This window comes from Pseudorca crassidens, chromosome 8 (genome assembly GCF_039906515.1).
Source record: "Pseudorca crassidens isolate mPseCra1 chromosome 8, mPseCra1.hap1, whole genome shotgun sequence".
NCBI classification, from domain to species: Eukaryota; Metazoa; Chordata; class Mammalia; order Artiodactyla; family Delphinidae; genus Pseudorca; species Pseudorca crassidens.
In genome coordinates, this window is record NC_090303.1 from 31,840,898 (window position 1) to 31,856,495 (window position 15,598).

The window sequence follows — 15,598 nt, forward strand, 5'->3', positions numbered from 1 at the left end:
AAATAAATAAATTCCCTCCAGTCCAATCAACCTACTTATCTTTTTTCTTTGTATCCACTCTTTTATGGGCAGGTACCATCCCTTTTTTAGGGAGCACACGGACTAGTGAGAAAGATGACTTTAACATTAATATCTCCTTTAACTTTGTGAGTCATAAACAAATCTTCTAGAAGAATAGCTTCCTTGCTCAACTATACAAAATTCCTATACAACTATACAAAATTCCTCTTTTCTATACTTTTTCTGCATTCTGTACTCTACTTAAGTTAATATTAATGATTTGCTATACCTGGCCAAGGTGGACTTCAAATATAAATGGCAAACATTCTTAACATGAAAAATCAATGAGCCCCTGTTGGGGGAAGAAAGCTACCTGATGACAAAATCTACTCAATCAAGCGATGAATGGAGATGCTTTAGTAAAAGGATTAGAGCAATATCCAAGTCAGAAAATAGTAAATCAATATATACTTAGTATCATCAGAACTTTAAATTTTTTCCATCAAATGTGTGTTAAATGCTATCTTATTATAGTTTTATGTTCCCTGATCATTAACGATGCTGAACATCTCTTCATATTATTACCAGTATGTATTGCCTCTTCTGTACTATGTCCATTCATATCTTTTGTCCATTTTTCTCCTGGGGCATTTACTTCTTTTTATTGGTTTGAGGAACTTTTTATTCTTAGTACAAATTATTTGCAGGCTGTGTGAACTGTCTCTTCTCAGAGTCTATGATTTACTTTTCCTCTTTCTTTAAAGTATCTTTTGATAAAGTTCGTAATTATTTTTTGTGGTTAAAAAAAAAACACAACATGAAGTCTACCTTCTTAACAAAATTTTAAGTGTACAGTACAGCACTGTTAACTATATGCACATTGTTTTACAGAAGATCTCTAAAACTTTTTCATTTTGCATGACTGAGACTCGATACCCATTAAATAGCAACTCCTATTTCCCCCTTCTTTTCAGCCCCTGGCAACCACCATTCTATGTTCTTCTGCTAAGAGTTTGACGACTTTAGATACCTCTTATGATTAGAATCATGCAGTATTGCTCCTTCTGTGACTGCCTTATTTCGTCCAGCATAATGCCCTCAATGTTCGTCCATGTTGTAGCATATGACAGGATTTCCTTCTTTTATAAGAAGTATATAATACTCTATTGTATGTATGTACCACCTTTTCATTATCCATTCATCCACTGATGGACATTTACATTGTTTCCATTTCTTGAATTATGCATATTGCTACAATGAACGTGGGAATACAAATATCTCTTTGAGATCCTGATTTCAATTCTTTTGGATAAATATCCAAAAGAGGGATTGCTAGATCATATAGTTGTTCTATTTTAAGCTTTTTGAGGAATCTCCACACTGTTTTCCATAGTACACCATTTTACATTCTTACCAACAATGCACAACGTTCTGATTTCTCCACATCCTCACTAGCACGTTATTTTGTTTTGTTTTTTAATAATGGTCATCATAACAAGTGAAGTGATAACCCTTTGATTTTGATTTCATTTGCTTGATGATTAGTGATGCTCACCGTCTTTTCATATTCCTGTTGGCCATTTGTACATCTTCTTTGGGGAAATGTCTATTAAGGTCTTTTATCCATTTTTAAATCAGATTATTTGTTTCTTTGTTGTTGTGTTGTAGGTGCTCCTTATATATTTAGGATACTAATCCCTTATTTGATATATTGTTTGTATATATTTTTCTCAACCCATAGACTGTCTTTTCACTCTATTATTTACTTCCTTTGGTGTATAGAAGCTTTTCAGTTTGATACAGTCCCACCTGTCTTTTGTTTTTATTGCTGTGTTTTTGGTGTTACATCCAAGAAATCACTGCCAAGATAAATGCTATAAGGTTATTCCCCTGTTTTCTTCTAGGATTTTTTAAAACTGTGGGTCTTATATTTAACTCTTTAATCCATTTTGAGTTGATTTTGTATATGGTATAAGGGTCAAAATTCTTAATGTAGCCAAATTCATTGGCCTTTTCCTTTATTTTTTTAAAATAAATTTATATATTTCTTTGTTTGTTTATTTATTGGCTGTGTTGGGTCTTCGTTGCTGTGCACAGGCTTTCTCTAGTTGTGGTGAGCAGGGGCTACTCTTCACTGCGGTGCGCAGGCTTCTCATTGCGGTGGCTTCTCGTTGTGGAGCAAGGGATCTAAGCGCACGGGCTTCAGTAGTTGTGGCACGCGGGCTCTGAAGTGCAGGCTCAGTAGTTGTGGTGCACGGGCTTAGCTGCTCCGTGGCATGTGGGATCTTCCCGGACCACGGCTTGAACCCGTGTCCCCTGCACTGGCAGGCAGATTCTTAAGCACTGCACCACCAGGGAAGTCCCGGCCTTTTCCTTTATGGATAACACTTCTTTTGTGTTTTCTTTAAACAATCTTGCCCTACTCAAAAGTCCAAAAGATATTCACCTATATTTTCTCCCTAAAAGTTTTAAACTTTTGCTATTGACAAATTTTAAGTCCTTAATCCACGCAGAAAAGTATTTTAATAGCAAGTGAAGTAGTGACCTAATTTCATCTTTTTCCATGTTAAAATAGATAACTACTTTATCCAGCTCCAAGTATTAAATAATCCCTCCTTTCTCCTTTCAGCTGACATACTACTTGGTCATAACTAAGTTCCATTCCTGTGTGGAACTGTTTCTAGTCTCTCTATTCTATTGGTCAACTTATCCATCCTTAAACTGTACCACACTGTATTATTATTGTGTCCTAATAAGTCCTCATATTTGGTAGGGCAAGTCTTTCCTCCCTGTTCTTCTTCAGAAGTGTCATGATTATTCTTGGCCCTATGGTCCTTCATGTAAGTTTAAAAATCAGCTTACCATTTTCCTTGAAAAACCTCTTTGGGATTTTGGTTTGAATTGAATTGAATCTACAGATAAAACTGGAAAGAATTATATCCACAAATAGTCTACTCCTTCATTTATTCAGGTCTTCCTTAATGTTGTTCTGAAAAAATTAATTTGTCCTATAGAGATACTGCATATTTGTGGCAAATCTAACTCTAGATACTTGATAATCTCTAATACTAACAGTGTCTTCCTTTTAATTACACGTTCTCCTTGTTGCTAGCACATGCAACTAATTTTGTATATTCAACATGTATCCAGCCAACCTTGCTAAAAAAAATCCTCTATTATTTCTAATTATTGACTTATAGACTCTTGAGTTTTTCATGTTGTCTGCAAAAGTATATATTGTAAGTTTATACTGTTTGCAAACAATGACATTGATATCTGCCATTCCCAATCATTATGCTACCATTTGAAATTTTCTTACTGCACAGACCAGGATCTCCAACACAGTATTTGAGAAAGAGTGGTGAAAATGAGTATCATTGTTCCATACCTGAATTTAAAAAGAATTCTTCTAAGATTCCCCATTAGGATGATGTTTGCTCTAGACTTTTTATTTATCTATTCATTTTTAAACGAACACTCTTCATCACATTAATGAATTTTCTTTCCAATCCTAATTTATTATACTTTCTTTCCTTGATACTTAGTTCCTTTCTACTACTAAGTAGTATGCCACTGCATGGATATACTACAATTTCTTTATCCATTCACCGGTTGATGGAAATCTGGGTTGTTTCAAGTTGGGGGCTAGTACAAATAAAGGAGCTATGAATATCCACATCTAAATCTTTTTTTTTTTTTTTTCTGGTTTTAATAGATTTTTTTTTACTGTTCCATTTTGATCCCTTACAGTTCTATTTCACATACTTACTGTCATATGGCGCTGTGCCTGGGGCGTGGAGATAAGTCCTCGTAAACTCTGGCATCTATCCCATGGTCATGGGATAAGCCTGGGCCTTGGACGTGGATTCAGAGCCGTCACCAAGGAATCAGTCCGACAGACCATCTCCTCGGCAACTGACTGCTTTTGGGAGGTCTGAGGTCTTCTGCCAGCCTTCAGTAGGTGTTCTGTAGGAGTTGTTCCACGTGTAGATGTATTTCTGGTGTATCTGTGGGGAGGAAGGTGATCTCCGCGTCTTACTCTTCCGCCATCTTCCCGACTATTCCCACATCTAAATCTTGAGCAAACAAGTAGAAATAAACTGGCTGGATCAAATGGCAAATGCATGTTTAAATTCTTAAGAAATTGCCAAAGTATTTTCCAAAGCAGTTGTATCATTTTATATTCTCACCAGTAAGTTCTGGTTACTCCACATCCTTAACAACACTTGGTATGGTGATTTTTAAAAATTGTACCCATTTGAATAGCTGAGTAGTGATATCTCAATGTGGTAGTACTTTGCATTTTCCCAAGGGAAAATGATGTTTTACATCTTTTCACAGGGTTATTTGCAATATCTTCTTTACCCAGTTTTTTCCTTTTGTTCCTTGTGCCACTTCTAAAGAACAGAATAGGACAGAGAGACAAAATGTCACTTTTAAGATTATGTTATAAATGACTGTGACATTCATCCTACTTGACTCTTTGCTCTCTCTCGCTTGCTCTGATAGAAGCTGTTATGGTGTGAACTGCCTGACGGAGAGGCCCACTTGGGCACCAAGGGCCAGCATGGAACTAGGGCCCCTCCAGTCCAACAAGTAATAGGAAACTGAATCTTGCTAACAAGCACATTTGTGAGACTGGAAGCAAATCCCTCCCCAGTTGAGCCTTGAGATGAACGTAACCTCAGCTAGCATCTTCATTGCACCCTTGTGAAAGACCAAGTTTTACCCACTTGAGCCACATCCAGATTCCTGACACACAGAAACTGTGAGACAGTAAATAATTGTTGCTTTAAAGCACTATATTTTGGAGTAATTTGTTACACAGCAACAGACAGGTAATATAGCATCTATTGGGATGATTGTATGGCCTTTCCTTTTAAGCTGATTATATGGCAATTTACATTGCTTGACTTTTTAATGTTTAAACTTCTCTGCATTCCTAGGATAAACACCACTTGATTATGTTTTATCCTTTTTGTATAGCATTAGTTTTGACTTGTTAAATTTTTGCTAAGAATTTTAGTATCATGTTCATGAGGGATACTGGTGCATAATTTTTTTTTATTAATTAATTTATTTTTAGCTGTTTTGGGTCTTTGTTGCTGTGTGCAGGCTTTCTCTAGTTGCAGCGAGCAGGGGCTACTCTTCGTTGTGGTGCAGGGGCTTCTCATTGTGGTTGCTTCTCTTGTTGCGGAGCATGGGTTGTAGATGCACGGGCTTCAGCAGTTGTGGCTTGCAGGCTACAGAGCACAGGCTCAGCAGTTGTGGCACACGCGCTTAGTCGCTCTGCAGCATGTGGGATCCTCCTGGACCAGGGCTCGAACCCGTGTTCCCTGCATTGGCAGGCGGATTCTTAACCACTGCGCCACCAGGGAAGTCCACTGGTGCATAATTTTCTTTTCTTGTATTGTTTTTGTCTTATTTTGATTAATATTGGACAGAATTGAGCCTGGGGTTTTCTTTAGGAGATATAAGGATATTTGGGTTATTTCTTTCTTCTTGTGTAAGTGTTGGCAGTTTGTGTATTTCAAGGAATTTGTCCATTTAAGTTGTTAAACATATGAGCATATGATCATAAGGTTGTTCATAATATTGCTTTATTGTCCATTTAATGGCTATAGGCTCTGTAGTTATGTTGCCTCTCTTTCTTTATATTAGTTAATTTGCATCTCCTCTTTCTTTCCTGATCTATCTGGCAAGAGAGTTGTAAATTTTATTGACCTTCGCAGAAAACCAAATTTTGATCTCATTTCCTACATTGTTTTTGTTTTCTATACCACTGCTTTCTCACATCATCTTTATTTCTTTACTTTTTACCTTGGGTTTGTGGACATTATTGATTTAATATCTTTCTTCTTTTTAAGATAGGCTTTGTAGGGCTAAAAATTCCCTTTCAAGCACTGTTTATATTGCATCTCACAAATCTGGATATATTGTGTTGTCATTTTTATTCTGCTCAAAATATTTTCTAACTTTCTGGTATTTCTTATATCATACCTATTGGGTTTTAGTATCAAGGCTATGCTAATCTCATAAAATTAGGTGGAGAATATTTTCCTTTAGAAGAGTCTGTAAGGTTGGGATTATTTGATCCTTAAATATTTGATAGACTATAACTGTGAATTATAACTGTATCTGTGAATTTTATTTTGTGTTTTCAAAATATGCATAATTTTATTATTTGTTAAACAGATACTCAGAAAAATCCATGCATTTTTTTGGTGATGAAAAGGCTATGATTATTTTGTACATAAACAATCACCAACCTTACCACAAAAATATAATAACATATACTAAACCAAAGAAGAAGAGAAATCTTCATTGAGTTTTATAATTTTTGGTCATTTGAGTCACTACAATGTAAACTAACCACTGTAACATAAGAGATACAATATTATTCACTATATACATGAGTTTCTCATAGCCACAAGTATTCGATTCCACAAATCACTGAAAAGTTTAAATGCATAAATAACACTCTATTTGGTAGTAGCTACTTCCATAGGGAATTTTGGACGGGCTATCTAACATTCATTCTTTAAAACACCCTCAAGTACGAAACTACTCTTGCTACTGGGAAAATCAGACACACACAAAACCAATTTACCACGATAGGCTTCAATCTGGGCCATGAGAAAAGTCTCAATGAATTTAACAGGTTTTAAGTCATATAAAGTATGTTCTGTGACAACAATGGAATTAAACTAGAAAACAAAAACAGAAAGGTATCCGGAAATCCCTAAATACTGGGAAGCTGAATAGCACACCTCTAAATATCTCATGGGTCAAAGTAGAAATCAAAAAGCATTCTTACACATAATAATGAAGTGTTGAGGGGACTTCCCTGGTGGTCCAGTGGTTAAGAATCCACCTTCCAATGCAGGGGACGTGGGTTTGATCCCCGGTCAGGGAAGTAAGATCCCACATACCACAGGGCAACTAAGCCCGTGTGCTCTGGAGCCTGCACACCACAACTAGAGAGCCTGCACTCCACAACTACTGAGTCCACACCCTCTGAAGCCCACACACCACAACTAGGGAGAAGCCCACACACTGCAACGAAGACCCCATGCGTCGCAATGAAAGATCCCACATGCTGCAACGAAGATCCCGCATGCCACAACTAAGACTCAATGCAGCCAAATAAATAAATAAATGAATATTTAAAAAAATAATTTAGTGTTGAAGGTTTCCTTTTGACATCAAGCACATGATAAAAATACACATTACCGCTACACATACTTAATATTTTATTAAAGTTTTTCTAGCCATCTAGGTAAAGCAAAAAGTATATATAAAGTTTAGAAAGAGAAAAAAATCAATATTTGCAGATGACATAATTGTGAACACAGAAAATTTAAGCCCATCATTGAATTATTAAAACGAGTAAGTTAGCAGTGTTGCTAGCTATAAAAACCAATATTCTAAGTTAAATACATTTCTATATACCTGTAACACATAGCAAATTAAATTTAAAATAAACAGCATGTACAGAAGCATGGAAGAATTTCACGTACTCTGGCAATAAATCTCACAACATATTCTCAAGACATCTGTAAAAAATATATATAAAATTTAACCAATTTAAAAGTATTTATAATTCAAAAAGATACATGCACCCCTATGTTCATAGCAGCACTATTCACAATAGCCAAAACATGCAAACAACCTAAATGTCCATCAACAGATGAATGGATAAAGAAGATGTGGTACATATATACAATGGAATGCTACTCAGCCATAAAAAAGAATGAAATAACGCCATTTGCAGCAACATGGATGCAACTAGAGATGATCGTATTAAGTGAAGTAAGTCAGAAAGAGAAAGACTAATATCATGTATCACTTACGTGTGTAATCTAAAATATGGCACAGGGACTTCCCTGGTGGTCCAGTGGTTAAGACTTCACCTTCCAATGCAGGGGCTGCGGGTTCGATCCCTGGTCAGGGATCTAAGATCCCACATGCCTTGCGGCCAAAAACACCAAAACATAAAAACAGAAGCAATACTATAACAAATTCAATAAAGACTTTAAAAAATGGTCCACCTCAAAAAAAAAAAATCTTTAAAAAAAATAAAATAAGGGCTTCCCTGGTGGCGCAGTGGTTGAGAGTCCGCCTGCCGATGCAGGGGATGGGTTCGTGCCCCGGTCTGGGAAGATCCCACATGCCGCAGAGCGGCTGGGCCTGTGAGCCATGGCCGCTGAGCCTGCGCGTCTGGAGCCTGTGCTCTGCAGCGGGAGAGCCCACAACAGTGAGAGGCCCGCGTACCACAAAAAAAAATAAAATAAAATAAAAAATAAAATAAAATATGGCACAAATGAACCTATCTACAAAACAGAAACACACTCACGTACATAGACAACAGACTTGTGGTTGCCAAGGGGGAAGTGGGTGGTGGAGGGAAGGACTGGGAGTTTGGGATAAACAGATGTAAACTATTATATATGGGATGGATAAACAAGGTCCTACTGTATAGCACAGGGAACTATATTCAATATCCTGTGATAAACCATAATGGAAAAGAATATAAAAAAAAGAACGGGGCTTGCCTGGTGGCGCAGTGGTTGAGAGTGCACCTGCCAATGCAGGGGACACGGGTTCATACCCCGGTCCGGGAAGATCCCACATGCCGTGGAGCGGCTGGGCCCGTGAGCCATGGCTGCTGAGCCTGCGCTTCGCAACGGGAGAGGCCACAACAGTGAGAGGCCCACGTACCGCAAAAAAAAAAAAAAAAAAAAAGAACGTCTATGTGTATAACTGAGTCACTTCGCTATACAGCAGAGATTAGCACAACACTGTAAATCAACTCTACTTCAATTAAAAAAGTAAAATTTTGTTAAGAAGTCTTAATATAAAAAAAAAAATACGATTTCGGACTTCCGTGGTGGCTCAGTGGTTAAGAATCCGCCTGCCAATGCAGGGGACACAGGTTCAAGCCCCAGTCCTGGAAGATCTCACATGCCATGGAGCAGCTAAGCCCATGCACCACAACTACTGAGCCTGTGCTCTAGAGCCCACAAGCCACAACTACTGAGCCCACATGCCACAACTACTAAAGCCCGCGCACCTAGAGCCCATGCTCTACAACAAGAGAAGCCACCGTGATGAGAAGACCGCGCACCTCAACAAAGAGCAGCCCCCGCTCACCACAACTAGAGAAAGCCCGCGTGCAGCAACAAAGACCCAACACAGCCAAAAATAAATTAATTAATTTAAAAAAATACCACTTCATGAACTGAAATAATGAATGCTATGAATATATCAATTCTTCCAGATTATAAATTCACAGGAATCACAACTAAAATCCCCAATTTTTTTTCATTTGTGGATTTGATAAAATACTTCCCCAAACCTATATGGAAGTAGAAAATGACAAGAATTGCCAAAAATTGTGAAATGCGCTAAAGCAGAGCTTACAAGGAAATTTATAGCATTATATGCTTATATTAGAAAAAATCTAAAAACCAATGGTCTAAGCACCTCCCCTAAGAAACCAGAAAAAGAGCAAATTAAAACCAAAAAAAGCAGAAACAAACAATTAAACTAAAAACTGTAACAATTCACTAGAGAGATTCAATAGCATATATGAGGGGGCAGAAGAAAGAATCAGCAAACCTGAAGAAAGATCAATTGAGATCACTCAATCTGAGAAATAAAAAGAAAAAGAATGAAGAAAAATGAACGGTCTCAGAGACCTGTGTGACATTATCAAGCATACCAACCTACACATAATGAGAGTCCCAGGAGAGGATAGAAAGGGAAAGAATACAAGCCAAAAACTTCCCAACTTTGATTAATGGGGGGGGGGCTGGGGGGGAGAAGAAAAAGAAACTATACATCCAAGAGGCTCACCAAATTCCTGGTAGGATAAACTGAAAGAAAGCCACACTGAGAACCTTATAATCAAACTGCCAAAAGCCAAATACAATGAGAATTCTGAAAGCAGGGAGAGGAGCAATTCATTATATTAAAAGGATCTTCAATGATTAAAAGCTGATTTCATATCTAAAACCATGGAGACCAGAAGGCAGTGGAATACCATTTTCAAGCAGTGAACAAAAAACTTAACGAAGAATTCTATACCTAACAAAATTATCCTCCAAAATTGAGAAAAAAGTTAAGATATTCCCAGATAAACAAAATCAGATAGAACTTGTCACTACTGATCTTGTCCTACAAGAAATACTAGGAGGAATCCAGTCAGGATAAAATGAAACACACCACTAGGTAGTAACTGGAATTCATATGATGAAACAAAGAGCACTGGCAAAGGTAACAACATAGATGAATATAAAAGAAAACTGGATAAAGCAATAAAATAAATCTTTATTGATAGGCATTCAATATTATAAAGATGTAATTTGTATGACAACAATAGCACAAAGGAAGGGGGAAGGGAATGGAGCCATATACTGTTGAAGTTAAAATCATACTAATCTGAACCAGATTGTTATAAATTAAAATACTAATTATAATTCCGTAGGCAAACACTAAGAAAATAACTCAAAAAAATATAATAGAAGAGACAAGAAAACTAAAATGGTATATGAGAAAACATCTATTTAAAACAAGTGAAGGCAGTAATAAAGGAAGAATGTGACTATACAAATGTACAGAAACAAATAGAAAAATGGCAGACATAAATCCTTTTAAATGTAAAATGGATTAAACAATCCAATAAAGGGCAAAAATTGGCAGAATTTTGAAAAAATCAAAGTATACCCTATCTATAAGAGACCTATTTTATATTCAAACACAAAAACAGATTGAAAGTAAAAGAATAGTACATAAGTAAAGGCAACTACATACATAAACATAAAAGTCTGCATTAATGGATTTTTGGTTAGTAATTCCTCTTTTTCCCTTCTAATGACTTAAAATACAATTATATAAAACAATAATTAAGGGCTTCCCTGGTAGCACAGTGGTTAAGAATCTGCCTGCCAACACAGGGGACATGGGTTCGAGCCCTGGTCCGGGAAGATCCCACATGCCGTGGAGCATCTAAGCCCATGTGCCACAACTACTGAGCCTGTGCTCTAGAGCCCGTGAGCCACAACTACTGAGCCTGCGTGCCACAACTACTGAGCCGACGCACCTAGAGCCCGTGCTCTGCAACAAGACAAGCCACGGCAATGAGAAGCCCACGCGCCACAACCAAGAGTAGCCCCCGCTCACCGCAACTAGAGAAAGCCCGTGCGCAGCAACAAACACCCAATGTGGCCAAAAATAAATTAATTAATTTTTTTAAAAAATTAAAAATCTATGTTAATCACTGCCATTTATAACATTGTTATTTGTAACATACAATGTCATTAACATTGCATATTTATTTATATATGTTATATGTTTACTATATATATCAACATAACATATACAAATATAATACTTATATTTATTACATATTTATAATATACACATTTAAATGCACATTATATATGTGCTTATACATATTGCATACATTATATATGTTATACATACAACAGTAACAATATGTCATTTATAACAATAACAACGTAAGGGGGTTGGGGGAATGGAGTTATACAGGAGTGAAGTTTTTGTATACTATTAAAAACAAGTTGTTATTAATCTGAAATCACTGTTATAAATGTGAATTGTAATCCTCAAGACAACCACTAAAAACATAACTAAAATATATACAGAAAAAATGAGAATGCAATCAAAACAGTACACTAGAACATCTAACACAAAAGAAGGCAGTGAAGGAACTGAGTAACAAAAACATATGACATACAGAAAACAGAGCAAAATGGCAATGCAAGCCTTCTATTTGAATAATTTCATTAAAGATAAATGGATTAAACTCTCTAAGAGACAGAGACTGGAAGGTTAAATATAAAAAGTGATCTAACTATATGCTGTCTACAAGAAACTCATTTTAGTACCAAATACACAAATAGGTCGAAAATAAAAGTGTAAAAGATATGTTATGAAAGTGGTAACCAAAAGAGAGCTAGAGTGACAATACTAATATCAGACAAAATAAATTTTAAGACAAAAATTGTTAAAACAAAGAAGAATGTTATATGATGATATAAGAGTCAATCTATCAAGATAAAAAAATTATAAACATATATAAACATATATAACACCTAACAACAGAGCCCCAAATTATATGAAGCAAAAACTGACCAGAAGATGGCCCAACAATAGTTGGAAGCTTCAATATATTTCACTTTCAATAATGAACAGAACTAGACAAAAGATAAACAAGGAACTAGAAAACTTAAAACAATACTGTAAGGTCGGATCTTAACAAACGGCACCGCGAAACAGAGGAAAGCTTCAAGTGAGCTTTATTAGGGAGCGCTCCCGGGCAAGGTTCACTGGTCCGAGAGAAAGGGGCCAGAGAAGTCGCACCTGGGCGAGGGTTGGGCAAGATTTTATAGGGAAAGAAGGTAAAGGGGTGTGGTGAATCTGGGAGGGCGCAGGGTATTCCTTATTTGGTGGTCTTTTCGGGTATCCTGGGGGACCGTTAGTCCCGCCCCTCGAAAGGCGGGATGGCTGGGCTGGGTTCAAAGTCCCCAGGTCAGTTCCTGGAACTGGGTGGTCCGGAATGTCTCCAGGGCAGTTTCTGGAACTGGGTGGTCCGGAGAATTTCGGTCTGATGCAACCTGTGAATCTGATTGTGTTCCCCTGCCTCGGGCCACTTGGCCTTACAAATACTATAAACCAACTAGACCTAACAACACACAGAATACTCCACCAAACGAGAAAAATACACATTCTTCTCAGGTGAACATGGAATATTCTCCATGATAGATCGTACGTTAGGGCACAAAAAAAGTTTCAAGAAGTTTAAAAAGACTAAAATAATACAAAGCATCTTCTCTGACCACAGTAGAATAAGAAATCAGTATCAAAAAGAAATTTGGAAAATTAAAAAATGTTGAATGAAACAATACACTCTTAAATAACCAATAGGTCAAAGAATCCATTACAAGGTAAATTAGAAAACACCTTGAAATGAATGAAAATACAACATATCAAAACGTAAGGAATGCAACAAATGCAGTGCTAAGAGGGAAATTTATAGTTGTAAAAGCCTACATTAAAAAAAAAGAAAGATCTCTCAAATCAATGGCCTAAAATCCCCCTTATGGAACCCCCAAAAAGAAGAGTTACCTAAACTCAAAGCAAGAAGAGGAAAGAAATAGTACAGATTAGAATGTGAATAAACAAAATAGAAGAAAAACCATAGAGAATCAATGAAACCAAAAGTTGCTTCTTTAAAAGGATCACCAAAGTTAACATTTAGCTAAACTGACCAAGAAAAATGAGAAGACTCAAATTAGTAAAATCAGGCATGAAAGTAGAGATATTACCACCAGCTTTACAGAAATAAAAATTATTATAGGAGAATATTACAAACAAGTATCTGTCAACAAATCATTTAACCTAGATGAAATAAACAAATTCCTAGAAACATACAAAGTACCAAAAGTGATTCAAGAAGAAAGGGAATACTTTCTAACTCATTCTATAAAACAAATATTACTCTGATACCAAAGCCATAAAAAGACATCACTTGAAAACTACAGACTAATAATGTATCATATGAAACAGGAGGGAAGGGGGCAGGGCACAACTCTTAAAGAATGACAGAGGGCTTCCCTGGTGGCACAGTGGTTGAGAGTCCGCCTGCCGATGCAGGGCACACGGGTTCGTGCCCTGGTCCGGGAAGATCCCACATGCCGCGGAGTGGCTAGGCCCGTGAGCCATGGCCGCTGAGCCTCTGCGTCCGGAGCACAGGCTCCGCAACGGGAGAGGCCACAACAGTGAGAGGCCCGCGTATCGCAAAAAAAAAAAAAAAAAATTACAGAGCCGTTGAGGATACAACATAAACTGGTTAAAACCAACTAGGTCCAAGATGGTGGAAGATTCCACTTCCAATAGACCTTGAGCCTCATCATACTGTCATTGTAATACATTAGCATGCTAAATGACACACCCACGGGTGTCATGACAGTTCCGAGGCTGACCATAAAAGGACAAAAAGTGGGTGGCAGCCCAATTCCTAGAAATCCCCGCCCCTTCCCCGAAATAGTTGGAATAATCCTATGAAATTACCCGGGCCCGTAAAAACTAACCTCCCCATATTCTGGGCCACTCTCACCTTTTGAGACAGACCTCATTCTGTCTATGGAATGTGTATCTCTCTAAATAAATCCACTTCTTATCTATAACTTTGTCTCTCACTGAAATCTTTCTGCTACGAGACAGAAAGAACCTGAGCTTCATTAAGTCCTGAGACCAGGTGTGCGATCTCAATCAGAAGACAGTGGGTTCCAGTCCCAGTCTGACTGAGTTTTGGCTGAGCAAAAGTCTCAGCCTGTGGGTTCAAGTCCCAATCTGAGTTTTGGCTGGGTTCGAGTCCCATCTGAGTTGTGCAGTTTCACATAGATGCAAAAGTTCTCCACAAAATACTAGTAAACTAAATCCAGCCTTATATTGAAACAATTTACACCATGACCAAGTTGGATTTAACCCCAAACATGCAAAGGTGGTTCACCTTACGAAAATCAATCAATGGAATTCACCATACTAATGAGATAAACAGAACCACATGATGAACTGTTATTACAGTAAAAATTGAAAAAAAAAATCCAACATCTTTTCATGATACAAACGCTCAAAAATGTAGGAAAAGAAGGGAATTTCATCAACATGATAAAGGGCACCTAAGAAAAACCCACATATAACATCATACTTAATGGAGAAAGACTGAAAGCTTTCCCCCTAACATTAGGAAAAAGACAGAGACGTCTGCTTTCTTGCTAATCATGGAAGTTCCAGCTAGCGGCAATTAAGCAATAAAAACAAAGACATCCAGACTTGAAAGAAAGAAGTAAAACTATCTCTATTCACAGATGACTAGATTTTATCTCTTGAAAACTCCTAAGAATCCACCAAAAAAACCTATCAGAGCTAATAAATAAATTCAGCAAACAAAATCAGCATATAATAATCAATTGTAATTCTATATAGCAATTAACAATCTGGAAATGAAACTAAGAAAACAATTCCAGTTAGAAAGCACCTGAGCATAACTTTATAGTTATGCCCTCTGGCCTCCTGTATCTGAGCTTCCTTGGATTCAAACAACTGCAGACCATGTAGTACTGCAGTACATATTTAATGAAAAAAAAAAATCCACATATAAGTGGACCTGCACAGTTCAAACGTGTGTACAATGAAAATTACGGAACATTGCTGAAACAAACTAAAGCGGACTTAAGTAAGGGGGAAAACATCCTGTGTTCATGGATAGGAACCCATAATACTGTTAAGATGGCAATACTATACAAATTCAATGCAATCACTCTCAAAATTCCAACTGCTCTTTTGTAGAAATGAATAAGCTGACTCTAAAATTCATATGAAATTTCAAGACCCTTTCAATAACCAAAACAATCCTGAAAAAGGAGAACAAATTTAAAGGACTCAGACTTCCCAATTTCAAAACTTACTATAAGGCTACCAGTAATCAAAGCAGTGTGGAAGCAGCTTAAACATATAGATCATGGAATAGAACTGATAGTCCCAAACAACCTCATACATCTATGGTCAA

General features: G+C 37.0%; 1 protein-coding gene across 7 annotated transcripts in view; it reads right to left on the bottom strand.

Moving 5' to 3' along the window:
- Nucleotides 1-15,598, bottom strand: part of SLC25A40 (solute carrier family 25 member 40) — a 65,508-nt gene that overhangs the window by 44,442 nt on the left and 5,468 nt on the right. For 2 of the 7 annotated variants that reach the window (XM_067746142.1, XM_067746137.1), the window contains exon 2: nt 7,854-7,971. The exons of 3 other annotated variants lie outside the window; for them this stretch is intronic. The gene's annotated coding sequence lies outside the window, so the exon portion shown is untranslated. Of the gene's footprint in view, nt 1-3,769; nt 4,077-7,853; nt 7,972-15,598 lie in introns of all 7 variants that reach the window. 2 more of the 7 variants (XM_067746139.1, XM_067746138.1) reach the window with 2 other exon arrangements.